Genomic DNA, 16390 nt, shown 5'->3' with positions numbered 1-16390 from the left:
ATCAATTTTATTCATCTTTTTAACATTTCCCTTGGTTGATCCTCTGTATTGTATTGTTGCTTTTATTTAGTTTAAGCTTGTTGATTTTTAAAAATGATTTCTTGAAATGAGGTGCTTTATTCATTGATTCTCAGTTTTAATCCTATTATATATATTTAAATAATAAATTTCACTTTAAACATTTTTATTGCAAAGTTTTATATGAAATCATTTTATCATCATGAGATAATTTCTAATTTCTAACATAATCTCTAATTTCTATGGTCTTCTAGCTATTATTTTATTACTGATTTTTAGCTTCATTGCATTGTGAGCAAAGAACATGCTCTGATTTTAGTACTTTAAAATGTGTTGAGACTTGTTTGGTTTTATAGTATATGGCCCATTTTTGTACCTGTTTGCTGTGATCTTTCAAATGTGTATTCTTCAGTTGATAGATACAATGTTCTGTATGTTTATTTGGCCAACTTTACCGTTTATGTTGTTCAACTTTTCTCTATCATCTACCTGTTTGTATTTTTCTTATTTGTCCCGTAGGTTTCTGAGAGAAATGTGTTCAAATCTCATACTTTGATTATAGATTTATCTTTTTTCTTCTTGTACTTTTATTAATTTTGCCTTTGTATATGTTGGAACTGTGTTAAATAAATTTGAAATTTGGAGTTGCTATATCTTCCTGATGAACTTTTTGACACTACAAATTGACTCCTCATACACCAAAAATGGGTTTTTTGCCATACATTCTACTTTGTTTGATATTAGTAAAGCCACATAAGCTTTCTTTTGGCTAATATTTGCCTAGCATATCTTTTTAAAAAATCCTTTTAGTTCCCACATTTCTGTATCCATACGTTTAAATGTGTTTCTTGTATTAATACATACAGTATATTATTGGATTTGACTACTTTTGTCTTTAAATTGGAGCATTTAGTTCACTCACTTTTAATATAATTACACACAGAGTTGGGTTGAAATTGCTATTAAGTGGATTTCTTTTAGTCCTGCTTGTTTCATGTTCCTGTTTTTCTTTTCTTCTTTTGGATTGAGTTTGTTTACCATTCCACTTTTTCTCTCTGTTAGCTTGGAAGTTTTACATTCTTTTATTATTACTTTAATGATTACATTAGACATTTTAGTATGTATTCTTGATTTAGGCCTTAGAACTTTTTAATATAATTCATATCTCTCTTGTCTCTTATTATTATGCTGTATTTTCCTTCTATATATTTCAAATGCCCAAGATACTACTATTGTTCTACACAATCATATATTCCGATTGACTCATGTATTTGTTTTTCTCTTTGCTCTCCATTTATTCTTGTATCATTGATCTTCCATCTGGGATCACTTACTTTTTGCCTGGAGAAGAAATGTCCTTTAGTATTTCCTTTATTGTAGGTCTGCTGGTGACAAATTCTTTCAGTTTTTTGTTTATCTGAAATGTCTTTATTTCACCACCATTCTTAAGGGTATTTCCTCTGGGCATAGAATTCTAGGCTAGCAATTAGGTTCTTTCATCACTTGGGTGCACCTGGAACATCTAGGATAAACTCCTCCTTGCAGCACCTGTATTTAATCATATCTTTTACCATATAAGGTTATGTTCACTCCTTTGCCATATGAAATAATATCCACAAGTCTCAAGAATTAGAACATGAATGTATCTTTTAGAGGGAGCCACCATTTACCCTACTGTACCATTCCATGCTGAAATTTTCAAGTAAATTTTTAACTGAAAGTTTCAAGTCATTTCAAATATGAAGCCCTATAGATCTATTTCTATTTTTGTTGTTTCTGCTAGTTTGTATTTATATCATCTTATCTTCTCAATTGCTGGTCATTTTTAATTGTGTGTGAGATACTATATTTGCACAGTTGTTTACAGATATAATTTGAGGTCTATGTTATCCAGCTCTAGACGGGATTACATTTGCTTCTGTGAGTACTTGGAGCTTAGTACTCTAGAAACAGCTTATTTCAGTTTCAGAGGCTGAGGTGGTTTGAAGATATGCTGCAGTCCTGTAGGGACCTGTTACCTTTCTGTTCTTCCTTCCTGCTAGAGCATATCTCTTTGGAGATCCTAACCCAAAGCAAATGATGTGCTCAGATCTTTTTACCCTGTTTCCAGCAGACTGTGAACATAAATCTCTATTCTCCTGGCTCTTCAAGCATCTGTAGAGGGAAAACAGGTGCAAAATGCCATCCCTTTTCTCTGGACTTCCTTTCTTCCCTTGATTCTTATTTAATGTGCCCCCCGCCCCCGCCATCTTGTTGACTTTGGGATATTTTTAAGTGTTTCATAAATATTTTGTCTATTTCCTTCTTGTCTTTGGTGGAAAGGTTTATCTGGGAGATCTGGCATATCTAGTGGGTTATTCTCAGAAGCAAAAGTCTCCCTGAAGCTTTTCTCATCTATCTTGAATTTTTGTGATGAAAAATTTCTGACATCACAAAGATAGAGAGAATAGTACAAAGAACTAGGGTCTGTACCACCACCCCAATTCAACTATTTATCAAGGTTTTGTATGTTTGCTTGGATATGTTCATGATGTATAAGGAGAGAAAATTAGAAAGCAAGGCAGTATTTAAACCCTGACTCATCCCTTTACCTCTTTGTTGCATTGGTCACTCATGTGTCTGACTCTTTGTGACCCCAAGTCTCCTGGATTGCATATGACTGTTTACCGTCTGAGCTACCAGGGAAGCCATTTAAGTCCAGCATCAGAGACAGGACTTCTGCCCTGGTTACTGCTGTTCTTTCAGCTCCTAGCACAGGGTAAACCTGGTGTATATGTTTCAATTTGTGAGCTCCTGTTGAATGAATGAACTATTCTGTAATACCACAGGCTGTTGAAGCTGCAAGAGGCCTTCACTTACCATAATGAACCTCTGTTTATAGAAGGAGATGCCGAGATCCTGAGGTCTGAAGATGTGTTGAAGGTCATGCAGATGCATAGTAGAGTTAGGCCAAGGTCCTATAGCTCGGGGCTCTTTACAAATTCTGTACTTCTTCCTTACTTTGCTAGCTTGTTTAACCACCACTTTTTCTTCTCTTCTGATAACACTGAAGTTTAAGGGCATTTCATTATAAGTATGATGATATAATATGGCATTAAGACATGACAAGGCAAGTTTTATTGGCCATTACTACATGCCTCAAGTGAGTGGTGAAGCCTTTGACCACTCAAGGCATATATTAATAGCTCCATAAAATACATCCTGGATTGCTGGTGCTATTATCATCTGGCTATTATATATCCTAAAGTTATTGTACAAATACCACTTTAAAGAATTTTCCTTTTTTTTTCTTTTTAACTGGGAGGGTTAGCCATTTTTTATGAGGGACAATTCTTTATTGGTTAAAGAAACTAGAATTGTCAGTTAACTTGGAAATTTCTGAGTATGAGCTTTAGAGTCAGACTCGTCTGTGCTCATATACTGCCTTCTTATTTACTGGCTCTGCAACATTTAGGCAACTTTGCTAACCTCTTTGAGCCTTAGTTTTCTCTCCTGTCAAATAACAACAAAATACCTATCTTTTAGAATTTGTATGTGCAAAACACCTAACACAGTTCTTTGAACATAGTAAGCAGTCAATAAGTCATATATTGTCATTATTATGATGTTTAATCATATGATGTGATGATGAATGCAAAAGAGAGTTTTTTCCTTTGATTAGTCTATTTGTAAGATTAAAAAATGACTCAGAGCAGTAACATTAACTTTATTTTAATTTCTTATCAATAAAAGAGCTAATATGAGTTGAATATTTGCTCTGTTCCAGAATGTGCACCAAGTGCCTGTGTACGCTGTTTAATTTGATCCTGGCTTTATGAGATAGATGCTGTTATTATCTTCGCTTACAGGTGGAGAAATTTAGAAGTTAAATGATTTGTCTGGGATTTTCAAGCTGGTAAGAGACAGAGCTCATGCTAAGCCTGGCATTCTCCTTGCTTGTGATCTTAACTATTCGGCTGCTCTGCCTCTCTCCAGGCCATCCTGAGCTCACAGTGATTCTGGGGAGTTCAGTGAAAAGAAAACATGTCTGAAGAAAGTGCAAATTGAGTGGGGAGAACTGGATCAGGAAAATGTTGCTAATGCGAACAGCTCTTGTTAATTCAATGGACATGAATTTGAGCAAACTGCAAGAGAGAGTGAAGGACAGAGAAAGGTGACATGCTGCAATCCATGGGGTCTCAAAGAGTCGAACACAGCTTGGTGACTGAACAGCAACAACTTGCTAATTTGGAGGCTTGTAATTGTAGGGCTTGGATCAAAGTCTACACCGGTGCTAATTTTGAAGGTAGTCATGGTTAAATAAATGAATCATGTGAACAAAAGAAATGTTCCTGTTTAAGTAAATAGATTTTTCCCAAGCATTTTACCACCTTTATACATACAAAATTAAATGCAATTTGTCCTAATGTGCTTGTGATTGTAAATCCTTCATTTGTTCTCTGCTTGGTACACTTTTGGACATTTGTTGATTACTTTTTTTTTAATATCCACCTTCTTTTTCTCACGGCACCTAGATAATTCTTTTGGGAACCATTTTATACCTCATTCAGTAGTAGTCACTTAATTTGGGAAGAATGGATCCTGACTGGCAAGATCCATCTTTCAAATACCATCCTCTTGAAGGGTACTGGTCAATCATTACTCACTCAGTGCATAACATTTTCCCTATCTGTGTTGATGAGTTCAGCACTAGGCATGTGATCTGAATTGGATAATTTGGTGTGATGCACTGAACTTTTGTTTGAGAAAGAGAAAATTGTTGTTTCTCAGGATGGTTTGGGTTGCCCATGTCAGGCCTGGTGCTGCTGCAGCTATTTTGCTTCCATGAGGGAAAGCAGCCTAAGGATGACACAGACACAAGGAGTAGGGAGAAGGTGAAAAAAATGCAGAAAAGCTTAGCTAGAGCAATGATCAAACCGTCTCTAAGGTTTTTCCTGCTGCAGGACTTTTTTGTCACATGAATTAATAAGTTTCCTTTGTTGTCTAAGCTAGTTTGAGTTTCCTGTTTTATGCACTTGACATTTTATTGCATTGTATATGTTGTTGTTGTTCAGTTGCTAAGTCTTGTCCAACTCCTTGCAACCCCATTAACTGCAGCACGCCAGGCTCCTCTGTCCTTCATTATCTCCTGGAGTTTGCACCAATTCATGTCCACTGAGTTGGTGATGCTATCCAACCATCTCATCCTCTGTCATCACCTTCTTCTCCTGCCTTCAATCTTTCCCAGCATCAGAGCCTTTTCCAATGAGTTGGCTCTTGGCATCAGGTGGCCAAAGTGTTGGAGCTTCAGCTTCAGCCTCAGTCCTTCCCCTGCATTGTATATATACATTTCCTATGATTTGGGTTTTTATGGTAATAGAGATTGAATCTCCCTATCACTGATTGGGATAAACAAAGTTTAACTATTCAGGCAAAACTCCCTGGTAGAAAGCAACGTTGTCTATGTTCTTGAGGACCGTGTAACCTTTTGAGATGCCTTGGCAGGATTTTAGATGTGTTATATTATAGATCTTCTCTGTAAACCTGTCTACTCTGGGTCAATTTCTCCTTTACCCAGTTATGTGATATCTCTAACCCTCACTTTCCACATTTCTAAATTCAGGATAGTAATAGTACCTAGTTTATCTGGGAGCTGTGAGGCCTAAATGAGCTGATTTGTCTAGCACGGGGTCTGTCACATAGTGAATACTTAATCAGTGTTAGTTGTTTCTGTTATTGGTATTATTGTTGTTGTTATGCGTTTTCTTAACACTCTCTTCCAGAGCAGTCTTTGTTTCCTCTGTAGGCCTAACCCCTAAAAAACTGAACTGAACAGTGTTGCTTAGAGCAGAGGGGCAGACAGAACCATTTTGCAAAGTCTATAAAATGACCTAGAAAACTGTCAGCTGTCTTCCTATGCTATGCTTCTGAGACTTGGAGCTCTGTGAGTGAGTCCTGGCCTGTGCTTTGACCTCAGGGGTATGCCTTGTGCTTGGGATGCTGTGTCCTCCATGTGATTCTGCTGATGGCCTGCAGGGCTCTGGGCAGGGATCATGGGACCGCCAAGTTCTTCGTAAGCTGACCAGCCCTGTTCCTTGGTGAGACAGGGCGGAGCAGTAGCAACGAAATACTTTTTTTTTCCTTTTGAATTAAGCAAACAGAAAAATCCATTATTCAGATATGAGGAATGTTAATTTTTAGATGGTCGAGAGTGGACTTATAATAACAACAGCAGTCTGGGACAGAGAATGATGACTGAAATCAGAGGGCCGGAGTACATAAATAAATCAGATAGTGGCACTTCCTGAGCATCTTTCTTCCCACAGGCTCACTGCTGCTATCATGGGAAAGACGTGTGTGGCAACATTCACTCTGAATTGGGAACACAGATATATGTATGTTTCCCTTTGTCTGAGATTTGTACATTCTAAAGAGCCTAAAGATTTTTTGCTATCTTCCTGAGAAATTAACTTCTGTCTTTCCCTTCCTGTGAGTGAGAAGAATAGTCATCACATGCTACCCACTCATGACTTAATGGAAAGAAACACAGGCCTCATTCAGAGTCCTCACCAACTGGCAAGCATTTCATTGGTCATAGAGGGAATTTTCTCTGCTGTCATGCACACACATTTCACATCTGAGTGGAGTTGGCCCCTCTGCTGACCAACTTTCTTCTCTGACTAATCTCCTGAATACAATGGCTAATGAGAATAAAAACAACTATTGCTAATTAAGTATTCATCTAATACATTATCTTTAAAAGCATTCTCATTTTGTCCCATAATAATCAATAACCCAGTGTTGTTATTGGGTTAATAACATTACTAACCCAATTATTTTGGGTTAATAACAGGACAGGATAAATACCTGTCCTATTTTTATCTTCCTTTCACTGAGGAGGGTTTAAACAGAGGCTTGGAGGGTTCAATAACTCACCTAGGACACAATCTTAGGAAGTTCAGCTCTCTGCTCAACTCCAGATTGGTCTGACACTCGAGAATGTGTTCTTAACAACTATTCTGCTCTCCTGTGATACCATGATGATTTCCTTGCACTGTGAGTATTCTTGCATGTAGTGTTATGCTTGTATTCTTATTATTCTTGATGTAGAGGCGCCTTTATGCTTGCTCCTGCTCCCAGTTCCTTCCTGTTTAATCAATATGCACATCTTTGTGACTGAGCCTTTTTTTCCTCTCACCCTACTCTCTAGCTCACCTCATGTTTACAGACAGTTCTATGGGTGGGCAAGAGTGGGTAGCCCATGGACACAGGCTCTTAGGGTGACGCACTGTGGAGAATAATGGAAGCTCCAATGGCAGATCTAGGTTCTTTTTTCTACCTCCTCCTTCCTTCTGCATCCCAGTGTATTTACTGTCTTTGTCCTTTTGCGCCCATATTCCTTTCCATTATCCTTGGAGCTCCCACATTCTGCCATTCTCTCAGGAGACATTTAGACCTCCTGGCATCTAGGTTACAAATCCCTAATACTTGAAGCGATTTTCGAAAGTGGGGAAAAGAGCTATTATTTTTAGCTGTATATTTGGACTGTCTGTAGTTGACGGACAGTGTAAAGAGTAAAGAGTAAAGTGTAAAGTGTAAAGAGTAAAGCAGTGTTTGGTAAAAGAACTGAGGGACAGAGCAGCAACTCGATCAGAGCCTGACTCTTACATATGTGATAATAGCTCAACATCACCAATTTTCTTTCCACCATCTTCAAGTGCTTCCAAAGAAGGTTTGATCATGGGAGGGTTATAACCAGTAGTAAGCTGGTTCTCCCTGAGTTCATTTATTCAGCGATGAGTTATTGCCTGTTCTCTTTAAGGTTCCTAAATTTCATTGGCTCACTAACCCTTTTATCAAAAGCTATGGATTCTTTTCCCCTAAAAATCCACAGCTTTGCATGTAGGACTTGAAGTGATTCATGGACCTTTGAAGTCCATCTGAAGACTCCCAGCTAGGAACCCCAGCTTTGTGATGTACCACCTTTCTGGTTTAATCGCATTCTAATCTCCACATCGTCCTTCTTCATGTATGAATATATAGAGATATTCAACCCAGGTTCTTAGATGGCACTGTACTCAACCAAGTCCTGTTTGTTCATCACTGAAACTTTACAAGGCTGTTAAAAAAGAAAGGAAGTAACTGTGCAGAATTGCTCATAATCAAAGCGATGTCCTTAGCAAAGGCATCATCTTCATCTAGTCAGCCTTCTAAACCTTGGTATGTAGGGTCTCTAAAATGTTTTATGGAGAATTTAAACACTTTGATTGAAATAAAGACCCTAGGAGAGAGGAAAAAGAAAATCTCAGTTATGGTTAGACATAGTGGGTTAGGTAAGTCTCAGTCATTTTGAAAAAAGTGATACCAGTACAATGAGTTCTCAAATCTGTAGGGGTGTGTGTGTGTGTGTGTGTGTGTGTGTGTGTGTGTGTATAATGTCTGAAGAAAATGATAATTTTTATACCAAAAAGAAAAGAGCATCTTCCTTTGGGGTTCCTTAGTCCACAGTAGTATGACAGCTAATCAGAAAGCTGCCACTCTGTGAGGGGTTTCATTGACTCTATTTTCATATTATTTTGTTGGATGATTTATAGTTTCTCTGACAGGTCTGCTGCAGCCTTTGCATTCCTGGGAGAAATCATATATCACTCAGAGTCCTAGAATACAGGATGAGAACAACAGTGCCTGGGCTTCATTGCTGCCTTGGTTTACATTGACTTCCATCATAAACAGAAGTTGACTGATTACAAAAAAGCAAATAGAATTTTTTGCTGACTTTCTGGTTACACACTTACTGCTCCCTCTCCAGTCAGCGTAACAGGAGAATTCTCAAGCTGGAATGGCATTGTGTTTCCCATACAGAAAACCAAAACCTCCTATAAATTGAGATGAGGTGGAAAGGGCATGAGAGTCAAGGGCTGGACATTTGTCTTCCATTATTAGGTTTTCCACATTTCCACATTATACCATATATCATATACTATGGTATAATTGATCAAAGGGGCTCATTATCTAGAACTTCCCAAACATCATTCTGGAATGTTCCACTCAAAGGAGAAGAGGCACAAGTCCCATCTTCACTGTCTGGTCAATGGGTAGTGTGTTCTGCTCAGTACCAGAGTAACTTGCTGTAGCATTTTTGGAGAACCTGGATTCCTCTCTGGCCTGGCAGATCCCATCTTAGGCTGAGCGCAGAGAGGCTGCGGCCATATCTGCATCGCTTGCCAGGGCACCACGCAGAGCCTGGGTGAAGTCATTCTTCCCTGAAAACCGAGCCGGGAAATTTCTTCTGACGTATCGGAATTGACTGAGAAGGTTGAGAAGAGCCTAGCTGAGAATCAGGCTGAGGAGGGTGTTCTTTCAAGTTTAGAAAGGGGTCATATTACTCTTACATCTATAGTTTCTTCCACTAAGAAATTATTAAGATGAATTTCCACTGTAAAAAAAAATGGCCATTTGAAAGTATTTGAGAATATACTAAATTAAGCATTCATTTTTAAAACTGTAAGGCACACTACGTATGAGATCAGGCAGTGCACTCAGGATTATCATTGAAGTTTAACTTGTCTGTTTGCTTATGGGTATCTGGATGGAAATCAGTGGGGCTGGCATGCCCATTTCCTCTTTCTCTACCTTCTTCCCAAAGGGCCTCATTATAATTCCTTTTTATCCTCTTAGTTCCTTCATGTTCTATTCTCCACATCCTTTTCTCCCCTGGAATCTCACTCTCAGGAAAGAATCTGATCTGTTATCTATACCTTATAAACCTTAATGTGAATGCAAACATGGATACTGATACTCCTGGGGGAATTAGAATGATGTCACTTATTGTGAAATAGAAGACTTGCTTCTTTCATGAAGGAGCTAGTGACCGGTACCTAAATACATTTCAAAAGTAAACTTGAATATTTACCATGCAGGCGAGGTACCATGGTCACAAAGGTAGTTTTCCCATGGTGAGGCTCATCCATTACATTTGGATGTGCTGAGCTGTACAGTTTGTCCCAGTTGTGGAAAACTCAATTGCATACTTTGTCTAAATTAATGCTGAGTATAACAGAGATACCAGATGTGGAAATAAAATCCTGTAGGCAGAGTTTGACCAACAGAACATAGTCACATATAGAAATTTGCAGAAATCTAAGTGAGAGACTTGTATTTCTATTGGGCATGGAGTTGAGGGGGTTTCTAGCCAGTCTTGAAGATCTGTCTAGATCTTAAAGGACAGATCAGGTGAAGCAGTTCCCAAATGACATTGTTATAAGATCTTATCTGTAAACCTAAAACTCTGATAAAGTCATGGTGGGTGAAGAACTTATTAAGACCGTAGAAGGAAGAAGAAGAATCTGAAATGTGTTCAAAATTTTTGCTTCTGATTATACCTTTTGTATTATGTGATGACCTCATCCAACAGTCAACAATGGCTTCCTTTTGACCAGAGGTTATTTGACTGTTTAAGAGAGACCTAGAAAACAATTTTTTGGTTTCTTCTGTGACCATTTGTGACTCATTGATGGCTACTGTTGTTTCCTGGGAATTCTTAGGGAAATTCTGAGATTGATAACTCCTTTGTCTGTAGAAATTAGCTCTGGGAATGACAAATGAAATTTTTATCTTCAAATAGTACACACTAATCCCAACTGGATAAAAATGTATGTATATTTACCAGTTTCCCTGAAAAAGTATAGGAAGCCTTAGCATCAAGATGTTAACTAGAGTAAGGAGTCCTACGACAGTTTTCATAGCATCCTATCCTGTTTTTTGCCTTGTAGCATTTATCAAAATTGCAGTTCATTACTTGTGTAGTGGTTGGTTATCAATTCCTTTCCTCAGACAAGGACTCTGTCTTATACCAGGCTCAGAGTAGTGTTAACTAAACTGAGTGATGGAATAAGAGGTGCTTATTCTCTTGTTTCTGCTTTTCTCTAGTTTTACAGCTTCTACTGTGAGCATACTGTATTCCTCATTACAAAATGCAAGTCTTACTAAAATGAAGGGTACATAATTAAGTATTCTCTATTACTTGTAAGAGAAGATATTTCTGCAGCTGAAGACGAAACCTACATGGAAAGGACTAGCAAAGAAACGGACACATTGAGGAGTGTGTGGAAATGGTAGGTTTCCTCCCTTGGATCTGAGAGCTTGTTAAGTAGAGGAGATATCCTAAAGAAAGCACAGAGTATGCCAAGATCAAGAGAAGTCCATCCCCACAATAGCAGATAATTGACCTGGTGGCTTTGTCTTCACTTAAAATAATGACACAGTTCATATTTTGTTCTTTACCCTTTAGCATTGGGCTTGCTTTTTCAAGGAAAAAAAATACATGAGACTGTTACTGCAGAATCACTTGTTAGATGTATTCTGTTTCAGGATACATTTCTAGGCACTTCATGGTGGAAATTTGGGCCTTGGAGCTTAGGCTTGGTTTTCATCTATTTCCTGCATCAGTATATTTTAGTATGTCTTTAAGTAAACTGGGTAGCAAACTCTCACCCCCAATAATTTATGACTGATCGGAATAGCTACAACTTTTTTTTACTGTCAGAAGAATTTAAATTTACTACATGACAGTCACATTCCACAGTCGCATTTAGTATATTAAAACCACAGGAGAAGTTATTTACACAGAACAAGGGCAGTAGGTCTTCAGCAATGGTCGTTTGGTAATGTATCTTTTGATTTTAGGTTGAAAAGAACCTTGATGTTTTGGGGTTTCTGATTTTCAGATGAGTGGCTAATAGCCTATTTTCAGAAAAGCAATGGGGACAGGAACATGTACTTGGCTTCGTTGAGTGCAGAGACTCTGCTTCTTGGTGGACCACAGTCTGATTTTGTGTTCAGAATTGCTTTGGTATAACAAAGCACCCTTTATGCCTCCGCAGTTGTCCTTGCCAGCCATCACCTGCCAATTGCTTCTTGTCTATGGAAGTGTTCTGAGTTGGAAAATGAGGTGAGAAATACTTTATTTAATTCTAGGCTACTCCTCCCTTTTGGATACCATTACATTTGAAAGTTTAGGATTTGGCCTGGTTCACTTGCTCATTTTTTCACTTGAAAATGTGCATTAACTCATTTTTGCTAATTTGCTAACTCATTTTTTAATTTGCTGTCAGGGTACTGTGCTAGGCACTGTGGAATTAGATTCAGAGAGGAGAGAGAGGCTGTGTTCTCATTAAGTTTACAGAATTAGAAACAAAAAAACATCAAATGAAGAGCTTCTCAGCCTTTTAAATTTTTTTAAAATTTTAAATTGGAGTATTGTTAATTAACAGTGTTGTGGTAGTATCAAGTGTACAACAGAGTGATTCAGTTGTACAAACACATGTTATCTATGCTTTTTCCAGTTCTTTTCCCACTTAGGCTATTACAGAGTGTTGAGCAGACTTCCCCGCATCCTGCAGTAGGTCCTTGTTGGGTAACTGTTTTGACTAGAGCAGTGGCTACACAGCCTTTTAATTGCAGCTGTGATCTGGTCTGCTGTAGGTGTTATGAGGAAGCCTAAGTGGAAGATAGGCTAGGGGGAAGTAGCCAGATGGGAGTTATGCAGAAGGCCATGACTTTATGTGAAGGCCTTGCAGTAAGAAGGCGCTTCTGTCATCTCAGAGACGCGGGGGCTGCCGCTCAGTGTGGGAGGGTGAGTGGGCCCGCAGAGAAGATAGAGCAGAGGTCAGGGGTCAGATCGTAAGGCTCCTACCCACGCTGAGAACTCTGGACTCTGAGCTCTGCGCTTTCAGCTGATTTAAATGTCTCCTTTAGGAAGAATGTGTAGGGAACACATTTCATTTGCATGTAGTTTGGCCACCCCTCCATTAGCCCCTTCGCTGTTTTGGAAATTGCTTGCCTAGCGTTCTATCTCCATGATTATCATGGAGACAGTGGTGTTGCATTAGGCCACTCTGTGTCTCAGCCACAGTGGATTTATCCCGGGGTTTTTCTTATTTGATCCCCTGGGATACTGGAATTGACTCTGAGAACGAGAAGTTAGTTTCTTTCCTGATGGCTGAAACAGTGGACGGCAGTGAAGCGCTGTTAGGAGGCTGTGTTCTGTTGGGTGGCCTGACACCAGAATGTAGGAATGGAGAACTGAAGGTGAAATCAGAGAGGCAGAATCCATTCATGACTCCCCCACATGCTCCAGGCCCTGATTCTAGACCTTTCTAGAGAAAAGCAGAAACAAGAAAATAAGCTTCTCTCATTCCATCACTCAGAAGTTTAATTAACACTACTCTGAACCTGGTGTAGGACAGAGTCCTTGTTTGAGGAAAGGAATTGATAACCAACCATTACACAAGTGATGAATTAGAATTCTGATGAATGCTACAAGGAAAAATACAGGACAGGATGCTATGAAAACTAGAATGGAACTCCTTACTCTAGTTAAAATCTTGGTGCCAAGTCTTCCTATACTTTTTCAGGGAAACTGGTAAATATACATATATTTTATCCATTTGGGATTAGATAGTGCATACTATTTGAAGATAAAAATTTCATTCGTCATGTCCTTTAGCCTTGGATTCTATAACATAATAGTATTCCTCTAAAAAGTCTTCTCACCCCACTTTGTGTTAAAACTAGCCAGAGTTAGCTTCAGTGACTAATGTAAAATTATTTTTTTTCTGTGTATGAAGATATTTATAGACATATTACAATTTTGCTTTAGGCCCATCTTCTGATTGTAAGTGGGCCTCAAAGCTTGTTAAGTCATGAAAAGTCAATTATCCTCTAGTTTAGTTTGAGGATACAAGGGAACAAGAGAAGTTCAGTTCATCTAACATTTCCCAAAAAGGAAAATGTGTTCCAAGGAAACTCTGCTGCTTAAGCAGAAACACTTTAACAGGATAATTTATGGATCTGAGTGTAAAACCTTAATAAGAAATGATATTTTACCTGTAGTATTCTCTCTCATCTGTGTCTTTACAGCTCACTCAGGTCTTATTTCTTTTTGAAGGTGATATAAACAGCAGTACTATTAGCATAAATTAAAAATGTGGTTTATTTATAAGCATGGCCAACTGCATTTTCTGATTTTTATCTTTGCTGCACTCTCAGCTCTTGGAGTGAGCAGCTTTGCTAACAGAGGGTCACTCGCACCGTTCTGGCTTCTGGGTCTGCTGGTTTGAATGAACAGCCTCTGCCAACCACTGCTGAGATGTGAGAAAATGCTACTCTGAAAATAGGCAAATTAAAGACAATTCTGCCATGGTGTGATTACCAGCTGCTCCTTTTACCTAGTTACCGAGCTCACTGTGAAACTGTATAGAACAGTAGAGAAGAACGGGATCTGTGGATTCAGGTCTGTGTGGAAACCCCGCCTCTGCTTTTCTCACACTGAGTCATTTCTAGCAAGTTACCTGATCTTTCTAAATCTCAAGTTGATTATCAATAAAATGGGTTACTAATAGTACTTACTGCATCAGAATTGTATGCTTCAGTAAAATAATACTTATGAAGCCATAATAAGCTTTTAGGTACTGCTGCTAAGTCGCTTCAGTCGTGTCTGACTCTGTGTGACCCACATTGACTGCAGCCTACCAGGCTCCTCTCTCCCTGGGGTTCTCCAGGCAAGAATACTGGAGTAGGTTGCCATTTCCTTCTCCAATGCATGCATGCATGCTAAGTCACTTCAGTCATGTCCGACTCTGTGTGACCCTATGGACAGCAGCCCACCAGGCTCCTCTGTCCATGGGATTCTCTAGGCAAGAATACTGGAGTGGGTTGCCATTTCCTTCTCCATTTAATTGCTCGTATTGCTCATCATATTATGACTGCTGTTATGTAAAGCAGTTACCACAATGCCTAGAACTTGACAAATGTTGTGGCTCTTTTATTCTTAGAATGTACATATCCATATCTTTAAAAGCTCAGTGGGTAAACATCTCACCTGGCCTTTCTGTCCCTGCACAGCAGGTGAAGAATCCCTGACTCATTCTAACATCTCATTTTATAGGCAGAGAGGCTGAAACCCAGAAGTGTGGCAGTTTCTTAAGGTCAGGCAGTGCCTGGCAGAGCAGATTGTGGAAATCAGGGACCTCTTCCTTAATTCAGTTTTGTACACACAACGTCACCTATTTCACGTACAGAAGATAGCACATTCTTTGTCTTCATTGATATGTATATGGAAGGCACATGACGTTTGTGAAAGACACTGTTTGAGGCCATCCCAAACCTTCAGACTTGTGAATATGGAAATGTTAATATAGATCCTTGTTTGTCCCAAATCATATTTCTGTTAGAGATCACGTGTTTCCTATGCAGAGCCTTATTTACTAAAGTATCTTCCTTGGCTTGGTGGCAAATTTTCATAAGAAATCTGAGTTTGTAATCATTTCGCAGGTATTGTACCCAAGAACAGGGAGGGAATCTCCAGGTTTCATTGCTAGAAAGATGCTGGGCACCTGGATTCTAAATGATTGTCCCAAACACTGCTTGCATCATCCCATGAGCTGTTTGTACTTCAGTGAAATCTTACACTAGAACATGTCATGGATCTTTGGGATTGCTCATGAATAATTGAAGCTATGATTGTTAAGTCCTTTAATTCCAGACATTTACTCTCTGATGATTCTGTTATACTTGACATTGGTCAGACTACTGTGTTGCATGGAAGGCCATATTTTAAGAGGACTGCAGCCAAACATAGTACACATAGGAGCAAGCAAAGAGGATGGGAAGAGTTTTAGGAGTTGAGTTCTGTGAGGGAGGGTAAATGAATTGGGTTTATTTGACCTGGAAGAGAGGTGAAGAGGGGTAAAAAAATCTGCCTTCAAGTAAGTTCATCTGCATCACTCTTTCTAGAGTCCACATATAAGGGATGCTATATGATATTTCTCCTTCCCTCTCTGACTTATAGTATGACAGTCTCTAGGTCCAGCTGTGTTGCTAGAATGGCCTTATTTCATTCTTTATAATGGCGAAGTAATATTCCATCGTATATATGTACCACATCTTCTTTATCCATTCCTCTGTTGGTGGACATTTACATTGCTTCTATGTCCTGGCTATTGTAAATGAACACTGCAGTGAACATTGAGGGTGCTTGTGTCCTTTTGAATTTTTGTTTTCTCTGCATATATGCCCAGGAGTGGGATTGCTGGGTCATATGGTAGTTTTATTTTTAGTTTTTTTTTTTAAGGAATCCAATACTGTTCTCCATAGTGGCTGTATCAATTTATAGTCCCACCAAGAGTGCAAAAGGGTTCCCTTTTCTCCACACCCTCTCCAGCATTTACTGTTTGTAGATTGTTTAATGACGGCCATTTCTGACAGTGTGAAGGGATACCTCATTATAGTTTTGATTTATGTTTCTCTAATAATTAGTGGTGTTGAACGTTGTGTCATGTGTTTGTTGGCCATCTGCAAACGTTGTCCTCTTTGGAGAAACGTCTGTTCACGA

At 38.8% G+C, this 16390-nt stretch overlaps 1 protein-coding gene and 1 pseudogene across 1 annotated transcript in view; both read left to right on the top strand.

Moving 5' to 3' along the window:
* The window catches only part of ST6GALNAC3 (ST6 N-acetylgalactosaminide alpha-2,6-sialyltransferase 3), a 608849-nt gene that overhangs the window by 31246 nt on the left and 561213 nt on the right, over window positions 1-16390 (top strand). The window lies entirely within an intron of this gene.
* On the top strand, window positions 9903-10055 carry LOC122678398 (annotated as a pseudogene).

The sequence above is a fragment of the Cervus elaphus genome, chromosome 20, assembly GCF_910594005.1.
Source record: "Cervus elaphus chromosome 20, mCerEla1.1, whole genome shotgun sequence".
Lineage (NCBI taxonomy): Eukaryota > Metazoa > Chordata > Mammalia > Artiodactyla > Cervidae > Cervus > Cervus elaphus.
This window is presented reverse-complemented; position numbering and strand designations above follow the sequence as displayed.